Below are 21,960 nucleotides of genomic sequence, written 5' to 3' on the forward strand. Positions count from 1 at the left end.
TTCACTTGCTCCGATGTTCATACTCACATGAATCATAAAACACAGTCTCAGAATCACTCTACCTTCCTTCTACACTTCACAAGAAAAAAATCTTAATCCATCAAGATCCACTGAAGTTACTCACACTCCCTTCACCTTCCTAAAACCTGCTGCTGCCTTTTAGGATTTGACAAGACTCGGCAGCATTGCCTGGAGGAATCAACCTATAGGAGTTTGCAGCTTCAAATGAAGAGCATCTAAACTTCATTATACATAGTACCCTGGAAGGATAAACTGAATGAAAAGTTTACAATAATAGCTCAGCACAATAATTACAACAGTCCCAGATCCGCTGTTTTGAATTTCATCCATAACATTCAATTTGGGTTTCACACACACCTTTATAGAATTATCATTTCAGTTCTGCTTTGCACATAATTTAATAATGTTTAGCATTCCCAAATGTACTTCCACTTGTACTACATCAGTTTTTTTGACAGCTTTCTCTCAAACAAATGGTTCTTGGCAATGCACACTAGATTGAAATCATTCTTATTCATATTTTACCATAGTAGCTCTGTTCTAATAGAGCTCTGCATCTGCCTCTCAGCATTTAGTTGCTCTTTTGTTTTCTTTTTGCGGTCTCTATTTTTTTTTTCTGAGATCAAAAATCAAACTAAAATGACTAAACTATTAGAAAAACTGATTTTTTAAAAAAAAAAATGAAACTTAAATTATGCAGTATTTCAGCAAAAGATATAATGGTCAGAGTAAAGTAATTCAGTTCCTAGAACATACTCTTTTTAGATAGTTTTTTTCCTCTCCTTTCAATCAAAATATTACATTCTTTTCCTTTGAAGAATACCCATTTCAGATACAAAATATATACTTAGCATTTTAAGCAATGCAGCAACATCTTTGTTTCTTGAAATGTTATGTAGTCTAAAATTTTAGTATACTCTGCTATGTTCTATACTCTAAATAATTAAGCCACTTGTTTAAAATGAAAGGAAGGAAGGAAGGAAGGAAGGAAGGAAGGAAGGAAGGAAGGAAGGAAGGAAGGAAGGAAGGAAGGAAGGAAGGAAGGAAGGAAGGAAGGAAGGAAGGAAGGAAGGAAGGAAGGAAGGAAGGAAGGAAGGAAGGAAGGAAGGAAGGAACCACCTGTCAGTTGTACTGCTACACCTCTTGGACAGCGTACAGGATGTTCTTTCCTCTGATCCCATATGCTTAGTCTGTCATGGATGTTTTTGGTAAGCACACCGATCTCTTCTTCATATCACATGTTAACTGCATTCATTATCTTCTGTCAGTGTTTGGTCAGTTGCTGCAAACCTCAAGAGAGGGCATGTATTCATCTTAAAAACAGAACAGGACAAGACAGCAACTTAGAGAGAATTTATGCAGAATGTGAAGTAGAGCAGTTGACCATGAACACGTTTAAGAAAGAATTTCATAGCATGTAGAAGCTACATGCAGGTTGAAATGTGTAATTCTTGACCCAAACTCTATCAGATCTGCTACCTGCCTAACTGAGAGACTGTCTCTGGCCTCCAGTGTGGCAGCTGAAATTCACTAATGCCCTAAAGACAACCCTACTCTGAACAAATAAAAGATACTTCTGTACTTTTACTATGCTTTTGCTTCATTGACTCAAAATAGCCAGTCATCTGACCCCTAAGACACTGAATCATAGAATCACAGAATATCCTGAGTTGGAAGGGACCCTTAAGGATCATCAAGTCCAACTCTTGACACCGCACAGGTCTACCCAAAAGTTCAGACCATGTGACTAAGTGCACAGTCCAATCTCTTCTTAAATTCAGACAGGCTCAGTGCAGTGACCACTTCCCTGGGGAGCCTGTTCCAGTGTGCAACCACCTTCTCGGTGAAGAACCCCCTCCTGACATCCAGCCTAAATTTCCCCTGCCTCAGCTTAACCCCGTTCCCGCGGGTCCTGTCACTGGTGTTAATGGAGAAAAGATCTCCTGCCTCTCGACATCCCCTTACGACGAAGCTGTAGACTGTGATGAGGTCTCCCCTCAGCCTCCTCTTCTCCAGGCTGAACAGGCCCAGTGACCTCAGCCGTTCTTCGTACGTCTTCCCCTCCAGGCCTTTCACCATCTTCGTAGCCCTCCTCTGGACACTCTCCAACAGTTTCATGTCCTTTTTATACTGTGGTGCCCAGAACTGCACACAGTACTCGAGGTGAGGCCGCACCAGCGCAGAGTAGAGCGGGACAATCACCTCCCTTGACCTACTAGCGATGCCGTGATTGATGCACCCCAGGACACGGTTGGCCCTCCTGCCTGCCAGGGCACACTGCTGGCTCATATTCAACTTGCTGTCTACCACGACCCCCAGATCCCTCTCTTCTAGGCTGCTCTCCAGCGTCTCATCGCCCAGCCTGTACGTGCAGCCAGGGTTTCCCCGTCCCAGGTGCAGGACCCGGCACTTGCTCTTACTGAACTTCATGCGGTTGGTGATCGCCCAGCTCTCCAACCTATCCAGATCCCTCTGCAAGGCCTTTCCACCCTCATTCGAGTCCACAACTCCTCCAAGTTTGGTGTCATCAGCAAATTTGCTCAAAATACCTTCTATTCCTACATCCAGATCGTTTATAAAAATATTGAAAAGTACCGGCCCTAAAATGGAGCCCTGAGGGACCCCACTGGTGACCGCCCGCCAGCCTGACGCAGCCCCATTTACCATAACCCTTTGACCCCTAAGACACTGAAGCTTGAAGCTTTTTGTTTTGTGTTTTAAAAGTGCTGAAGGGCAACCATGCCACAGGCGTGGTGGTATTGTTATTAATCATTGGCTCAGCATCTCTACTGAATTAGGTGTTTGATGATTGTTACTTGTTTTCTTTCTACACTGACTAGAGCATTTATTTACCAGTTTTCCTGTTCTTTACATTGGTTGATTGAAATGCCTAGAGAACAGATATCTCTGATCCTTTTATAAATTCAGAAGAAAAATAGCAGTAATACAAAATAAAGTCTGCTCTAGCATTGACCTACATTTAAGAAAAGTGGAATTAGCTGATTTGCAGTTTTATTTGTGCTCTTCCTGATACATGGTAAATGGTTTCTTCCACTGAGGATAGCATTCTGTGAAAGGGCAGTGTGCCAACCACATCTTGTTTCAAGACCCACCCTGCCATCCCAGGACAGCCATTCTGGGTACAGAGGCACACACTGCTACATATTTTAGGAATGATTAGCATCTCCTCAGTCACAGATAGCATTAAGCCAACTGGCCAGAAGAGACCTAATTATAACTCAACCAACCATCTGTGGTCACTCAGGCTGGCTCCAGGAGGGCAGGACCTGTATCTTACCCCAGTCCCACCCATGTCCTTCTATCTTTTTCTCCCACAGTGATGAAGAGTGAACTGGAACTCAGCTGCAAAGTGATCTGGTTCATAGAGCTTATTCAGAAATGCAGGAGCTGAAAAGCATTTCCCCACCCCACCCACCCCACCCCCCCCACAGTTTTCAGTTCAGCTGCATGGGTCGGCTGACCAAACAGCTGCAGGTTTGTCAGTTCCTATCTGAGAACAATAGCAGGAATAGCAGGAGAGAATAGCAGGATAGCTCAGGGTGCAGGGAACAGTTTGAATCTGCAGGTTCGGCCACTCTTGAAAATGTCATGAGTGTTAGGTTGGCTTCTCAAAATTACAAGGACAGGGAAAGTACACAAGGTATTTCCCCCACTAACATCTGTGGAAATCAAAGGGGATTTTTCCCTTGGACTTATTTCCTGAACCTGCATTTTAAAGCTTTTTCTAAATCATAAACCTGAATTTAATAGAAATACTTGGATTATAAACTCCTTCTTTTAAGTCTCACATCCATCCTACTCATCAGTATTGTAGCTAGGTTCTCTTTTTCTATCCATCTAATTCTGGGCTAACTGCATATGAATGCAATTTAATTATTCCTGATTCACATTGGAATAAATAATAGCACAATTCTCTCAAATGCTCTCTCTTAATTTAAGTAGACAAGCAGAAAATAAATAAATGCTCTCTCAGATTAAAAAAAAAAAAAAAAAAAAAAAAAATTGTATAACTTCAACCTAACATCACTTATTCACTTATAAAGAGCAAGACAAGAAGATAAATGATACCACTGCAAAACCTAAAATCCCACCTCACATACTGTTGGGAAAGCTTGCCCTGTTTTGTTCCATCATCTTACTGTTATAAATTTTTTTGCAACTTTTTACAAAATTATTTTCCACATTGCTTGTGCTTTGTATTAATGCAAATGAAAGTAGCACACATTTTAAACCACCTAATACATTTTGGCTATGAAACCCAAATTTCTCAGTAAACCCTCCTACACAGTAAAGACTGACAGCTTCATAGCAATGGAAAGCCCTAAGATCCTGAATTATTAAAGAGGAAAAAATGTGAAAAAGTTATTATTTTAGGTAATTTGGAGAGGTTTCTAAAGGCTAGGAATAGGGTTCCCTTCTGCCTGAAGCCACTGCACTTAACTGTCACTGTCTCGAGTGCTCTGGATGTGAAGATTTAAAACAAACAAAGAAAACAACAACAAAACAGAGCTAGTAAATATTTTTAAGAGTCTCTATTTCTTCAAAAGTAGTTGGTGTACACATGATGTTCCATCCCATAAAGAAGTATTAGTTCAGCTTTGCTACGACCTACACAATTAAGCCACAGCTTCACTATTTCAAGCTTGAACTCAAGAAACCTTTGAACTCATTACATTATCACTCTGTTCTAAACATACAGAACTGAACTTAAAATCAATATATAATCCAATTACTAATGTTGTGAACAAGAGAAAGATCTTTCCCACTATTCTTTTCCTGTTTTGAATGCATACATGGGTTAATTCAAAGATTTTTGGATGTCTAGTTGTTTATAACTCGTTTCATGTTTGCAGAAGGAATGTGATTTTCATTATCCAACATAGGAAATCTGATTCTAGAAACCACTCATCACACAAATACTGAAAACGTCTGAAAAAAACATCCTCAGTACATCTGTAACAGGGCATCCACATGGCCATCACTTGAAAACAGAGCTCCCTGTGCATGCTGAAAGGAAACATCCTATAAGTTAAAGCACAGATGGTGTATATAGAAAAATGAGTTATCTGGGGGAGAAGTCTTTTGACTTGGCCTTTACTGATGTACTACAGATCTTGCTTGGGAATTCAGAATGATAATTTTTACTCCACTTCCCTTGAACAATTAAACTGTAATCTGCAATGCAGCAATAATTTACAATGTGGCTCTAGGCAAAACGCCTACTGCAGATTCTCTGCTAGAAATGCTATTAACACTGCTAATATCAAGGTCATTCTCAAAGCCTTTCAAGAGCATCTATAGAATCTCCCTGTTTGTTTGCCTATGGTTAAGCTTTAAGGTTGATTACATTAACAGACACACATAAGATCTGATTTTACTGAATGAGGTTTAACATTTATTGCCAAATTATTTTAATGGCTTGGGAAGCAGAAGCTCCAAAGGTAAATACATCTCCAACAGAAACATTAATATACAGCCTCATTTAAAAGTTTGCAAATAATATCTGTCTTGATACCACAGTGTATAAACATATAGTGGTTTTGTTGCTTTCAGAAAGTTGAAGTTTTGGCCTCTCTATATATATTTTTACATACCCATAAAATGAATTAAAAACTTAAAATAACCTGTTACTTCAATTGCTTGTAAGTTTTAGGCAGTTGGCAGTAAATTTACTTTTATATAAATAAATGTTATCTCATTACCGACAATCTCCATTAGGATCTAGCAGACCATGAAACAGACTTTGCAAGATCAAGCAATGTGCTAAGGCCCAGAGAAATGTTATTTTACCTCCCAGCTTCAGAAATTATGAGGGAAATAAAGCACTATATTACAGTTTGCAGCACAAACACTAAATAAGCCTTTTTATTCAGAGGCATTAGGAAAGAGAAGTGGAGATCACCCATAACTGTGAGGCGTACAGTTAGGTTATTTGGCACCTGTTCCTTAGCTTAATTTCCTACTGTTTTTTAAATTCTTACAGAATGTGATTTTTTTGCAAAGAGGTTGTATTACTTCCAATACAGGATAAACTCATTTTAGACACCAGAGGAAACAACTATATCCTAGAACATTACTGAAAAGAAAAAAATAATAATAATAATTAAAAAAAGCCTATTCAGAGAAGAAAAATAAACAAAAATTTACAGAATTAATGTTAAGAAAAAAATCAAAGCAAAACAAGAAAAAATAATTCTGAATGCTAATTAAAACATTAGAGCATTCACAATACACTCATCCTGTTTGTATAGAAATAATGTCCAGTTTATGAGATACACTGAGCTTCATATGTCTTCATCAAGCTAAACAGGTAATTTGTTAAGATAAGTTATGGTCACATTTCATTCCCTACATGATATAAGAGATCAAAAATTGATACAGAATGTAAGCTATCCACCAAATAAATCCTGAGCCATTGTACCTTCACTCAGCATTTACAGACTGTGAGAGAGTACTGAGCTTGTAAGAGAATAAGCTTACCTGGCTTCAGACCTGGCAAAGACTTAAAGACCTTTGTACAGGGAACAAGTAAATAAATAAATAAATAAATAAATATTCACACAGGGAGCTAGATTTTGATGGTGGTGGATGGTTCAAAGAAAATGTGAAGTTCATAGAAAGTGAATTTTCTATGAGGGGTTAGGGTGATTTCAGCCAATTCTGAAAAAAAAGGAGCTATAGCTTACAGCTTGATTGTACGCCTAAAGGTTTTCTGTAATCTTGTACTTGTAGGAAAGAGAGACACAAATTAGTAAATCCAGAGTAAATCCAAAGTGGGAAGTAAATCTAGTAAATCCAAAATGGGAAGATTAGGAGAATCTTCAACCATTCAAGATTCTTTTTGTCAGCAGCCTTTTGACTGGTTGACACTTCCCACCTAGCCTTAGCCCTGTTCTTGTGTGTGATGGAAATCAAGGGAAACATCTATGGCCTTATAGTACATCAAATCCATAAGATAATAATAATTTAAGAAACAACATATTCTTCATGGCTACAGAAAGAAAATATATTTTCCAGTCTGTGAAGGCTGCATCAAAAAAAAAAAAAAAAAAAAAAAAAAAGTGAGTCAAAACAAGAATGCTTTTAAAATTCATTATTTAGCACTTCTTCCCACCTTACTTTTTTCTTTATCCATATTTAAAGTTATCAGAACCAATTTTAAAATATAGAGACATAGATGTGGCCATTGATCACTTCTCTCAGTGTTGCTGAGAAACAGCAAGGCAGAGCTCTGAAACTTGAAGGGAAAATGCTGAGAAAACCTGGAGCAGGCTGCCTGGAGATGGTGTTTCTGATTGCAGCTTGGCACTTCCCAGTCACTGCAGTTAAGTTGGTTTTCTGTAATCTGGAGTGGTGTAAAAATGACTGGAACATTGAAATGATTTTGAAGCTTATAAAATTAATTATACATTAATTAGTTTGTTTTATTTTCTGAGAGAAGTGCGATGTCCTTTCTTCCTAAATATCCTTCTGTCTCCAATGTACTCAGAAGGCAGGATGTGTTGAGGACGTGAAGACGTGTCCCCAGAGGCCTTTAGAAGATGGGGGAAGGACAGACAACGCCTTCCTCAGCTAAATCAAATTCAAAAAGTGAGAGACTGTGCATGTGAGTGCTTTAGAAGTCCTTCCCGTGCAGCCTGTGTAGCCTCATGTTCAAAAAAATAAATAAGAAATAGCACAGGCCTTTGAGGCTGCTAAGGCAATAGTTAATCAGAAACTTCTACGGGGAGAGTTTTAACTACTAAAAATTCAAATTCATTTAACACAAGCACCATGGGCACTAATTTATCTGTCTTTCTGTAAGAGACACAAACTCACTCACTGCAGGGCTCTCCAAAGAAGCTGCACCTAAGTCAGGCTGCTGCTCAGAGGTGGTTTAGTCCTTCTAATGTCTTCTAACATGCCTCAAATTCTTCCACCTGGATTTCAGTACAGCTCCTATCATTCAATTATCTAAGTGCCCAGAGCAGTCTCTCAAGAGTTAACTCATACCCTCCTGTCATGGTTAGGGCAACCTCACACAGCTCTTTTCCCACAGAGCTTTTCTCAACCAGTCAGAAAATAATTACCACTCACCTCATTAGAACTAGGTCACATTCAATAAACTACTCATCATTTGAGATCAGTTATTATCTCTCCTAAAAAGACAGCATTACCTACAAAATGTAACAGACTCAAAGAAATGTAAATTGTTTATTTGAACAGTTGAAGTAAAGCACAGTCCTTGTGTATTTTCCTTCTAAAAGCAGCCTTTGTGAATGTCTCTTTCTCAGTTTCACCTGGATCATTTTTATGATGGCCAGGGCTGAATTAATTTCTTCAAAGCAGCCCATAGCAGACTGTGTTTCAGATTTGTGGCTAAAACAGTGTTTCAGCTACTACTGAACAGCTCTTGCACTATGTCCAGACCTTCTCGGCCTCACACAGCAAGCACGCCAGGGATGGGTGAGAGGTTGAGAAGGAGCATAGCTAGGACAACTCTGGCCAGGGGACATCCCACACCACCTACCATTGTGCTCAGCAGTAAAGACTGGCAGTAGAGAAAGAAGCAGAGGTTGTGTTTCCAAGGTGGACGATGCTGAGGGACTGGCTGGACACTGGTCTGCTAGTGGGAGGCCTTGGCACCACTTCGGTTGTTTTTTTGCTCTTTCCTTGGCTTATTAAAATTTCTTCAACTTGACACTGGAGTTTTCTTACTTTGCTCTTCCTATTCTCTCCCCCATCCCACAGGGGAGTGAGTGAGCAGCTGTGTAGGTGCTTGACTGCTGGCCAGGTCAACTCTAAACCAATTTTGAAAATCCCAACCAGCGGAACCCAGAAGTACAGAAGCAATGGGGTAATTTATAAACTGTGAGAGCAGTCTCCCTGGTGGAGAGTGTTTCCTAGCTCCTCACCGGCCTTCTGCAGAAAATTCCACTTATGGAAAAATTCATTGGTGTGAGGACTGGTCAGGAAACATAACAAAGTAAATTCTTTCTTTAGCTGCTCAACTCTGTCAAGTGCTTCTGAATCCTCTGGAAGTCAAGACCTATAAATGTTACTTAACTGCACATGTCTTGCCAGTAGTCTGGGCTTATCTGAAGTTAGGAGAATTGACTGCTCAGGTCAAAAGCCTGCCAAAGCTACTAAACAATTAGCACAGATATTTCTGCTTTTGACTTCCTTCCTCCCTCAAAAAATTACTCTCATAATTTATAGAATAAAGTTCATAGGAGCAAAGGGATCCAACTAACATTGACTTTCCACCAGTTTCCAAAACTTTTCCTTTGTTCTTTTACAAATATTTCTGTAAATGCTTCTATCCCTAAAAAAAAAAAAAAAAAAAAAAAAAAAAAAAAAAAAAAAAAGTGCCATTTTTTAAGACCCATTGCATGTATAGTGTTTAGCAAGTAAGCAATCAGTAAGCCATTCCTGCAAAATACTGAATACAGCTGGGGGTAAGCAGGCTAACAGGTTACGAATGAATTTGCAAATAAAGATAAAAGTACAGGAATCATGTATTACCCAGTATTAATGGTTTGATCATCTAATTTTTAAATAATCAATCAGATTTAAAGACTAATTGTTTGAGATGGCACTTGGATGATAATTTGCAGCTTCCTTGACAACATTTTCTAGAGATATTTAAAATGAAAAAAAAAAAAAAAAGGCAAATAAAAACACAATGTTATGGCAGAATTGTGAAAACAGGTTCCTCAGTTCTTGAAGGCTTTGTAGAAATAAGAGTTCAGCACAACAGATTGTACAGAGCTGCTTTTCTTTGAAGACAGATTTTACTTGGTTTTGCTGAGAAAAAAAAAAAAATATGTTTTTCTACTAAAAGGCAAAATGTATCTGTGGAATAGTCCCATGGAAAGTCCAGTGACTATGTATGAGTACTTGATGAAAATGACAGCTCTGCACATCTCACATCTAGGATTAATGTATTGAAACTGATATACTTTTGTTAACTGTAACTACATTTAAAGGTTATGAGCCATATATAATGGAAGTGTGAAGTTTCAGGAATTGCTCATCTTCAAAGTTCAAAATACTAAAGAAGAATTTTAATCAGTTCTATTATACAAACAATACTAGAATATTTTCAATTTTTTTTTTTCAATTCTGGAAAAATGAAATGAGAGACCCACATTGATACATGACTTGTGTCAGTAACTTTTTTTAAGTTAATTTTTTAAAATCTGTATCTCTAGAAGCGGGTTTTAAAATCACTCTCTGAAAGAACCTCTCCATTAATCATAGAAGGATCAGAGTAAATGAACTTAGGCACTTAAGAGGTGATATTCAGACTCCCTCTCAGTGAAGAAGAAGAAAAAAAATCCTGTTATTGTGCGAAGTTAAAACAACTTTTAGTGTCACTAAGGCTATCAATTTAAAATAATGCTCAAGAAACAGTTTCAAACACTCAAAGCAGCAAAACTGACTTTGTGTCCCTTCTGCAAACCAAGAAAAAACAGCACTACACCTCTAAAGAGCTACTCTCCTTTTCTGTGAGTATAGATAATAGTAATAGAGTAATAAATAAGCTCTTAACTGAAAAAGGACTAGAGATATGTGACAATGATAATGTATTTTATTAAATCAGCCTACTCAATTTAAAGCCCTCCCCCAGTCAAATACTACTCCAGCTGTAAGAGAAGGCTGGAGACAACCTTTTTTTTAAAATGTTTGTATGTCTAATTTTACACTCAAGTTAGCAGAAAACATGAAATAGAACCATGAGATTCCACGCTTATTTTTCAACATCTGAAAGTAAAACTTGTAAACAGATATATCTCTAAAATTTATGGACTATAGTTCTCTTTACTATTATTAGGGCCTTTTACTTGCATAATCAGCTTGATTATGCGGCAATAGAATAATAGTTTACTAAATATTTCATTTGTAATTAATTTTCTATTTAAGTCATTAAAACAAACAAACAAAAAAAAAGTAACGGGCAGCAATCCTAGTGCATGCAAAGGTTAGATCAAATCTATACATAATTTCCTCTGGTGTCTAATAAGGGTTTCCTGAAAGGATACACACGCATAATGGTCCTCAAGCATGTTTTCACAGAATTTTCTAGGTTGGAAGAGACCTCAAGATCATCGAGTCCAACCTCTGACCTAACACTAACAGTCCCCACTAAACCATATCCCTAAGCTCTACATCTAAACGTCTTTTAAAGACTTCCAGGGATGGTGACTCCACCACTTCTCTGGGCAGCCTGTTCCAATGCCTAACAACCCTTTCGGTAAAGAAGTTCTTCCTAATATCCAACTTAAAACTCCCCTGGCGCAACTTAAGCCCTTTCCCCCTCATCCTGTCACCAGGCACGTGGGAGAACAGACCAACCCCCACCTCGCTACAGCCTCCTTTAAGGTATCTGTAAAGAGCAATAAGGTCACCCCTGAGCCTCGTTTTCTCCAGGCTGAACAAGCCCAGCTCCCTCAGCCTCTCCTAGTAGGACTTGTTCTCCAGGCCCCTCACCAGCTTCGTCGCCCTTCTCTGGACCCGCTCAAGCACCTCGATGTCCTTCTTGTAGCGAGGGGCCCAGAACTGAACACAGTACTCAAGGTGCAGCCTCACCAGAGCCGAGTACAGGGGGATGATCACCTCCCTAGCCCTGCTGGTCACACTGTTTCTGATACAAGCCAGGATGCCGTTGGCCTTCTTGGCCACCTGAGCACACTGCTGGCTCATATTCAACCAACTATCCACCATCACTCCCAGGTCCTTCTCTGCCTGGCAGCTCTCCAAACACTCATCTCCCAGCCTGTAGCTCTGCTTGGGGTTATTGAGCCCCAGGTGGAGGACCTGGCACTTGGCCTTGTTAAACTTCATGCAGTTGACCTCAGCCCATCGGTGCAGCCTATCCAGATCCTTCTGCAGAGCCTTCCTACCCTCAAACAGATCGACACACGTGCATAGCTTGGTGTCATCTGCAAACTTACTGAGGGTGTACTCAATGCCCTCATCCAGATCATCGATGAAGATATTAAAGAGGACCGGCCCCAGCACCGAGCCCTGGGGAACGCCACTAGTGACTGGCCTCCAACTGGACTTGGCTCCATTCACCACGACTCTTTGGGCCCGGCTATCCAGCCAGTTTCTAACCCAACGAAGCGTGCGCCCCTCCAAGTCAAGAGCAGCCAGTTTCTTGAGGAGAATGCTATGGGAGATGGTGTCAAAGGAACTGGGGGTGGCTCATCCATCCTCACATAGATTTATGCCTAAATGGTTGCTCTCAAGGCCAGGATCATCTCCTTGGTTACTATTTTACAGAAGCCTTTCATGGACAGGCTTCATCCTTGCAGTGCCTAAACGTTACCCTAATGTAAATTACTTCTACTAATAATTACATCATACAGAGAAAGATATGTAACAGCATCACAAGCCCAGACTTTGCTTTGATGGATGTGAGCTTGTTCTTGAAAAACATTAATGAAATTCAACTTTAGCACTTAAACATTATACACAGCTCTTGTTTATGATCTGAGCGCAGTAGCAACCACTGGTTGCAAGAACTGGTAAAGTCCCTAGTAACACAACAGTAAGGGAAATTCAACCCTTTGTTTTTAAAACTTCACACACCTTAACACCCTGTCTACCTTCACAGTCTTGTTTTACCATTCAAACACTACTCCGTGGAAAAAAACAGATGTAGATATCATGTTAGTAGGGATGGACAGTAAGTACTGCATCTGTCTTTGCCTAAGCCACAGTGACCTGCACTGCACTTCAGCTTGGTACATGTTAGCAGCAGAAGTGCTGCCTGGGGAAAGGAGACTGGAGCAAGGTATCATTTACTATACTTTTGGTAGAGGAGTTTACAGGCCTCCTCCCATGTTTTTCTGGACCCCATCTTCAGAACACAACATTGTCTTCCAAGGACTTCTGGAGGAAGGACTTCTCTGGTACAGGGAGTTTCATGACCATACCAGTGCTCAGTTTTCTTCAGAGAAAGAACATCTCCAAGGTTCCTACAGCTAGGAAAAAAACTTAAACACTCTCGAGTGTTTCACTCTTCATCAGCTGTCCTTGACAGTGGGTGGGTGACAGCCTCATATTCTTTTTTCCTTTTTAATTTCTCCACTAATTGTTCTGTTCTAATGAAAACCAAGGCAGTATCATTTTTTTTCTTCATGAAAGTATTCTTGTTGTACATTGGTTTATAATTAAATTATTAATTAAATATCTATAATTAAAAGATCTTCTACCATAAGGTATTATTAAAATAGAAATTTTATGCACAGAAAATAGGAGTACACAATAGGTTCACCATAGCCTGCCACTGGCAGTTAACACACCTATTATTGTATCTTTTTTAAGTAGAAAAAGAAGTTGGCAGTTACAAGAATATAGTCTAGAATTAAAATAGTTAAATATTACAGCATGACTTAAACAAACTTCAAAAATTAGTTAAATATTAGTGGGTCTCAGTATATTCAGTAAGATAAATGCTACTTCTTTTGTATACTCTTCGCTTAAAAAAAAATGGCCTGGAAATATAAGAACATTGAACATTCTCAGTCACATTGGAAGAAAAAAAAGAGTAAAAGACTTCACAGAAGTACAAAATAGGATGAATAAGAAGGGTACCTATGATACTTTTGACCCCCAAATTATACTCAATATATATAGTATATAAATTTTAGAAACATAGCCATTTTGATGCCCCTGAATGCATGTAACATTGTTCATAGGAGGCCACATTACTTCAAAGCATTTCTGAGACCTACTCAAAACTACAAAAGCCAAAAGGCATTTGAAGCCTGTTGTCTCATTTCCCTCTATGCTTTATCAAAATGTTACCAATGTCAATAGCTACTTACAGGTAGCTGTGATTCATCAATTATCCATCTAATACACATTAACAAGACAACTAGCAAGAACCTAGAAGCCTTTTAAAAAGGCTGGAGAAAGATGGGCCTCAGTTTAATAAATCATTAAATGGTGTAATCTTTGAATTGCAAACATGTGGCCTGAATATGCTGTTAAATAGTTTTCTTGTATGGGAATCATATGAACACACTGTTCAGCTGTGATTTGTTGTGAATTCCTTCTCAGCCTCCATTTTCATTACACCCAGATCATCAGATCCTGGTGGAGGAAAAGTTGCCCAGTGACCAGACCCAGGGCCCACTCAGAGTAGCTGGAGGGCACCTGCAGGACCTGCAGCTAGCTCCCAAGTTGAACGCTGCTTTCTCTTCAGCTTCAACCTGTCAAAAACACACTGGCTAATTCCTGCCACTGTAGGCTTCCTTTTGCAAGCCACTATTTTGTGTCAAACAGAACTCGGAAAACCCAAGAACTCAAAAGCATCTTGGAATTGAAGCATTCTGCCTCTACCTTGCTGCTGCAACTGCTGCAATTACTTATGTTTTTCCCTGAAGGGCAACTGGCCTTAGGCTCCTTAAGAATAAGGAAAAGCATAAGTTCATTCTGGCTCTTGATTGCAAAGCAGAAAATAGTTACCAAAAGGAAATCAGCTGAACAAAAGATCAACATCTACCTGGAACTCAGGGCAATTATGGGCTGCTGAACAGATTTCCTTCTGTGGCCATCTCTCAACTGCCTGTGCTGAGGGATTATTTCAGCAGACATCTTCCCCTCATTGTTTCTTCTTTGGAAAAAACAACTCTTACCATGGTTCACGGTCTTCTAATTATATTTCTTTTATTTTTGCTGAATATTGAGCACAAACAAATCTTAAAAACAGATCCTAACCCCCCAATATCTCTCTTCCTGCAATTCAGCATGCTGCTACCATTGTATGCCAGATGCATATTAACGTTTTTAGCATATTGGGAACAAAAGTTTTTCTAGACATGATCTCTTATGTCTGGATGACTTTCCCGTGTTTTGTTATTGTTGTTTCTTTTTTTTTTTTTTTAACATGTCTTTCTCCCTGCAATACATGTGAAGTAAGGGGAGTATGACTTACAACCTTGCTTCTATGATGTGTTTTCAATTAGCCCACTTTTCTAACCTAAACAACTACTTTTAGCTATTGCAATGCTTCCTAAATCATCGTATGCACTTGGAAACCATCTATCACTCAGACGCCATACTACTAATACCATATGCAATTTACTCCCAGCATGTTAGAGAGACAGAGCACATCACAGAAGTAGGGGGATTTAGGAAGGTACCATGTCTGGACTGTGCTGCACCTCCTTCCCCATGCACACTCTGCAGGGAATCCACCACAAAGCTCTAAAAGAAGGAATGACTTGAGAAATGTTTCTGATATTAATTGACAGCTATAGCAGGAATCAGTTTTTTAACAGATATTTAACTTTAACATACTCCTGTGTTACATCAAGAGTCTTAATCTCACCATAATATTGGGATTGTAAATTATTAAAAGGTATTTTTAGATATGCAAATCTCCTCGACGTCTTTAACAGACAGTCAACTCCTGTTTTTTCACATATCTTCCAGTTACTCACCTGTTCCCACAGCATATGTTTTCCCATATGCCTTGCCATTTCATCCTACAAGTTAGAACTGTCCAAAGAATATTCATTTTCAAAGAACACTGACTGAAAAAAACTATGACATTGACCCACACTATGATATGATCAGTTGTATCAGTCTCCTGATGTAGTATCCCATAGCAGAACAGCCAGAACAGAGTCCTGTGTCTCACAACACTGCACAGAGAAGCATAGGATCCCCATGGGACTGCTGTGTTTTACCTTGGTTCATGTTGGTGCTCAGGCTCAAGCTAAGCAGGATCCAACATAAGGGCCTTCTTTTTTAACCCAGTATAGAAAAATGACTCAAGCCATACACTTCGTGCACTGTACACCAAACCAAAGACAATATACACTTATTCAAACAGTACTACAAAAGCATATCTGGATCAGGGTTTAAGCTACAAACACTTTGTTACCTGCAAGGCACTAGCAACTGCTCTGCATCGAGCCTAGGCCTAATTAGCAACAGAGAAAGCAAGTTTTAACAACTTGCAATTAATTTTTATGTATTCTCTAAGAATCTCTAAGATGAAAACCATGTCCCTCTAACAAAGTTATCAATTTCTGTTTCCTGATTTCATCCCACATCTATAAAATATCTGCTCTGTGTCTTCTTAATTACAAAACCAAATGACAACAAAACTATTTTTGATTTGTAATATGCATATATTTCTTTTCTTTCCTTTCCACGACGCTCGATCGCTCTGCTTGTCTTGGTCATAGTGTCACACAGGTGTGGCATGGTATGGTACCACTGTACCTTGTATGTGGGAGCTGTGTGAATGCTGACAGAACCCCATGTCACACGTGAAACATACCCCAGTGATTTGCCATACAGCAGCAGTTAATTAATCAATAGTATTGCCCGTGGCTTTGATACAAGCTTTTCCATGGCTGGGGCTTTGACAACTCACAGGAACAGCAGTAAATGCAGGTGAGCGAGGAATCCAGAGAGCCGGTGATGAAGGCTTCCCTGCTGCTGAGCCAAGGCCACGTTACAGCACTGCCAAGTGCTGCCCTGCCTACAGGAATGCCCCGTGCAGCTGACACAAATCCCCGTGCAGCTGACACAAATCCCAGTCACACCGTTTCTATTTTTCAACAAGAAAAAAATGTGTACCAGCTAAATTCCCACGTGATTTATGATGTTCCACCCACCTAAGTTGTGCTTGCCTCCCCTATACAGCAATACCACCCTTTGTTTCACTCCTCAAACCACTGTTTTGCATTTCTTGGCCTTTGCTTGGTTGTACTCAAAGTCTGGTGAAGTGATACCTCACCACATCACCTAGCACGTGAGCATCTTTGGGATCCTCTAAGATTTGCTAAAAATGAGGTTGCTGACAATGTGTCCATGGAAGCTGTTAATGTAGCTGTAGCTTGCAGTCACAGTTACTTTTAATTCACACAGATACACTTCATTTTGAGGCTAGTGTAATTTTACCTAAGCACTCTAATACATTTTTGTTTGCTTGTATAATGGAGAAGTTCTGATAATCTACTAATAAAGAGGACTGCTAGAGACAGGTATTACTCCAGCTAGGAGAGAACAAGGGGAACTTTGATAGTATCCATACCACACATCAGTTCTAGGGATAACAGAAGAGAAAATATCTCCTGTGTAAATCCAAGTCTGAAGCAAGTGACGTTTTTGGTGGGCAGATAAAGATGTGCAAAATAAAATGCTAGATCAAATCTGGTAGAAGTGTCTACAAACACCCATAATATACAAATGTGGTTACAATTTGCAAAAGTGTTTGCAATTATTATTCATTAATAGAAATACATCACATCAAAAACTTTTTTTTTAAATCTAATTTAGAAAGTACTAATTAAAAATTCTGTGTCTTTTTAAAGATTTTATCAATATAAATGTAGTTTAATTAGACAAGTCTCATGAAAACTAATCAGATAAACTACAGACAAGTCTGAAATAACGAACGAAAAAGGTAAAATAAAAATCATCTCTATGAATTTATTTTCTCATTTTCACTAGGATATAAGGGGGGGTTACAGTTTCACTGTCATGAAGGAATATTCTCATGCCTCTCAGAACTCAGGCACTAAAAGAAATTTCATCTGCCTTAATTCCCCACATGGTGAATGAAAAGAGATGGATGGGGTATTTGTAGGTGCATTTCAGAATCCATAGGATCGTCTCCGTTGAGGATCATGGAACACCTACAAGGCATAGTTGCGATTCTTCTCTTCTGGTATGGACAAAACACAGCATCTAAAAGACTGTTATTCCAAACTGGGGCAACAAATACCAACCTAAATGCCAAAATAATCAATAGTCTGTTTCTTATCAGTGAGGGAGAAGAGAAGAGAGAAGAGAGAAGAGAAACAGTGGTATATAATCTGAGTTATGACATCACAAATCAAAAACTTGTTCACAGTTTTACTTAAAATAAAAACACGAAGGCCATTAGTCTGTTCCAAATAGCTGGCTATAGATTAAAGAGCAGTACAAGATCAGGTTTTAGGTACTTGCATCAGATCTGCTGATCAAAGTGACTTAGACAAGGACGACAAAGCAGGGAAGTGGCTTTTCAGACTTTTCACAAGTCAAATAAATTCATTAAGTAAAACATCAGTCTTTGCTGAGAACTTGGGAGCTCAGTCAGAATTTTGCAATAGTAGCTTAAGCTAAATATATGTACGTATATGCATGTGTAGGTATATACAAATTTCACTTTTACATATTTAAGTAAAATTTGTATATATATGTATACACTTCTGTATATACATAATTTGCATAATGATACATGTAAAAAAATAATAGCTAGATTATGCTTAAACTTCAGATCTCAGGCAATACAGTCAGTGCAGCGTCCTCATTCTGCCTAGTGAGAACTCATCTGTTAGGCTTTGAGTTTACATAAACATTTTGGTTTGGACAAAAAGTGGGTTCAAAGTGAGTCTCTCAGTTGGCTTCCCACTTCCAGGTGTTGGTTTGCTTTGCAGAGCAGTGTTGGTGCGTGTAAACCAGCTTCCTTGTAGAGCAAACTAAGGCAGAAGCCCCTAGCCATTTGCACACCAAATGCCTTCCAAGCCCTGACAGAGATGTACAAGTTCAAAATGGTAACAGAGCAAACACATCAAAAGATGTTCAGTCCACAGAACAAGGCCAAATTTAGGCTGCAGCATGACCTCAGAGATGCATACAGTGACGATGCAGAGTCCTTGGCAGCAGTGCAGCCTGCCACTCAGCTCCCCCCACTGCTGCCCAGTACTAGGGAGCACACGACCTTCCTGTCCCAGTCACAAAGGCCTCGCAAGATGGCTGGTTTCTTCCAACTGTACTTCATTGTCAGGTGTCTGGATAATACAGTCACACACACACGATAAGCATTAATAAATGCAGACAGCTGTTTCCAGAAGCAAAGAGTTTCTACATAACCAGAAAGTGTTTTCTAATAATGTATGCATTTGGTAATGGAGCAGGTGTACACCCTAGCAAGTATATAAAGCCCTATATAACTAGGTATTGGTCCATACTTATATAGCATAGCCCAGATTGTCATGTTTTAAACCCCGAATACTAGCATGCTTCCACTAGGCAGTTTCCTTTTTTACCTAATTACCACCTACCTGAAAGGAGCGGGGAATGAGATGACGCGAATCCAGTGTTTCGATTGCCAATTCATTATACAGGGGGAAAAAAATACAATGGTAATACAATGCAAATTCAATCTATTTATACTATGATTGTGTTTAATAATGATGCTAATAGGATTTAAAAAAATAATATCATTTTTATAATTTTACTACTTGCAGAGAAATAATACCAGCTCTTCTAACAAAGGCGTTAACAGAAACTCTATAAAGTTTTGTATAATATTTGGGGAAAGAAAAGGAAAAAAAAAAACAGTATGGGAAGTAATTAGAAAAATATTGTAATGGAATCTGCAAAATAGGCTATGGAGCACTCTAACAATATGTACAGCTGAGAGGGATTGAAAGGTGAATAGCTGAAGGGATACACAGCTGTTAAACTGTAACTTGTCTCCCAAATTCTGCTTTGTAAACCAGGAAGTTTTTAAACAAAGTGCCACCACCAAACAAAAACCAAGCAAACAAAAAACCCCAAACTACACACAGCCAACAGCAAGTCAGAGAACATAAGGCTGCAGTCTGAGAAAGACTCACGTTTTTCCATCTTCCCTCTAAAACTGATGAGGGGACAGTAGCCATATGGTCACATGTACAACTTTTAAATAACAGAAAAATATTAAAAGAGAAAAACACTTTTTTAAAAATAAGCTTATTGATTAATGCACCATGTTAGAACTTGGCAACCATGCAAGATGAGTTTCTAAACTAAAAGCTGAAGCGTGCTTTGCCATATTCACGTCACTTTCTGCATTCACTGTCCAAATATTCCCCTTGTTCACTGAGAGTGTTGCATGTTGACTGAAAGAGATCCCTAAAAGACAACAGTTCTTAGAAGTCATTAACAACTATACCTGCTTTCCACCAGAGCTACAAATTTAGCCTTGGTAAAACAAGCATGAGCACATTAAGCTCAACTATCTCTACAATCAGTGCACCTAAATAAATTACTACGATTGCTCTTGATATTCTACAGGAAGTGGAATAATTCAGCTCGTTATTGGTAACTAAATTCCTACAATGTGGCCCAGAAGTCAGCAAGTTCAAAGTATTATTGTGATTTTATCATTTCCTCACTCCTCATTTACTTGTGTTCTCTCCTGATGCAGTTGGGCCCCTCTTCCCACATTGAAACTGTGAGTTAATTTGCAATAGTAATAGAAGTTTTTAATATAGTAAAATGTCAAATCCCCACAAAATAATAATAAAAATAATTTAAAAATATATTCTAAGAAAAGACTATTTTCTATTAAGATCCAGGTGACCCAGTGATATATGTATGCACATGTTGCATAGCTAGGTTTTACAAGCATTCTCACTCCAGCCTGAGCAACCACAGAAGGTGAGAACTTCCAGGTCAAAATTAAGTTGCAGTAACAGCTAGCAGCAATGAAATCAGGTGCTTAATTTTGAGAATTTTCAGACATATGTTTAGAAAAAAAAAAAAAAAAAAAAAAGAAGAAAAAAAAGGGAAAAAAAAAGATACTTCACTAAACATTGAAAACCTAATTTCTTTAAAAAAGATAAATGGCTTCTGTTTGGCTTAGCTATGATTATACCAAGGATACATTAAATGGATACACCAAGTGTCCATTAGTAACGTTAAAAGCTAGAATCTGTGGTAAACGTTAAGCATGAACAAAAGCACTATGTTCAAAACAGAAAGACACTATGAAAATTTGACTAAAAGATGGGCTCTTTGAAATCCTGACCTAGAAAAAAAAAAAAAAAAAAAGCCTTTTTTTAATCTTATCTGAACATAAGCTGTATATTAAACTGGATATTTTCCTTTGAAGTACATTCTGCTTCCACACTTCTGTTGTCAGGAGACTGTTGTCAGAAGACAGGAGTTAATGCACCAACTGTAGAAAACAGCCACATACTTTTAAAGTCATAACTTTCCTGCTCTGGCCTGAACATGCAAGTCAGTATTTGTGGCAACTGTGCCTTACTCAAGGTTCTTATACCTGTCTAGCTCTTAAGCACACAAAACAGGTATGTTTCCATACTTCAAGAGCGGCAACAACAGCCTAATCTGCTGCCAAAAGAACGGCTTCTTCGTTGTCCTCCCAACCCCTGCAGGCTTTATCAAGGCATCCAGCAGCCACAGGGCTCTTCTGCATCCAGCAAAAGCTCTTTACCACGGTGTGCAGTACAGCTCAGCCTACCACTGATTTTCGCCTGGTAGAACGATGAAACGTTCATAAAAGTCAGTAGAAACATAAAAAGGATGTGATGTTTAGAAATACCCAGCCAAATCTGGAGAGATATGTTTAAAAAGAAAGAAGACATCAGCACAGAAAAAGTAGGTATCTTGAAAACACCTCAAAATTAAGCTAGAACTATATAAAGGTCTATTTAAGCTGCTTGTGTAGCTTTGAATGTGATCAGGAAGTAAGGAAATGGCAAACAAAAAGCTTGCTGACATTTAAAGTAAAATTAACAGCAACACTACTACTGAGTAAACTGGTCATATCAACTGCGTTCAAGACAGTCTTTGTGATAAATCAAAGTAGCACATGAAGTTTAACATATCTGAATGGTCTCATAAGAGTGTATCAGATGATGCAGAAGTATCTGCTAAGAAAGGAGCATGTCTTGAAGTTCAAGGCAAGCAGGATCAAACTGTACCACAGAAACTGTTGAAAAGATGCAGCTGTTGCTCATGTCAGTTTCCTCTTAAGGCTTAATTTTGATTTCTGAGGTAGCTGAAACGTTTACAAGTTTTCATTTGCATATTTGCAGTTCCTGAAGATGTAAGTTGAGGCAACAGAAACACAACCAAAATCAAAACTTGAAGTGATTATGACACTTCCTATTATTTATAGGCTCAAAA

This window comes from Netta rufina (genome assembly GCF_964035555.1).
Source record: "Netta rufina genome assembly, chromosome: 9".
Classification (NCBI taxonomy): domain Eukaryota; kingdom Metazoa; phylum Chordata; class Aves; order Anseriformes; family Anatidae; genus Netta; species Netta rufina.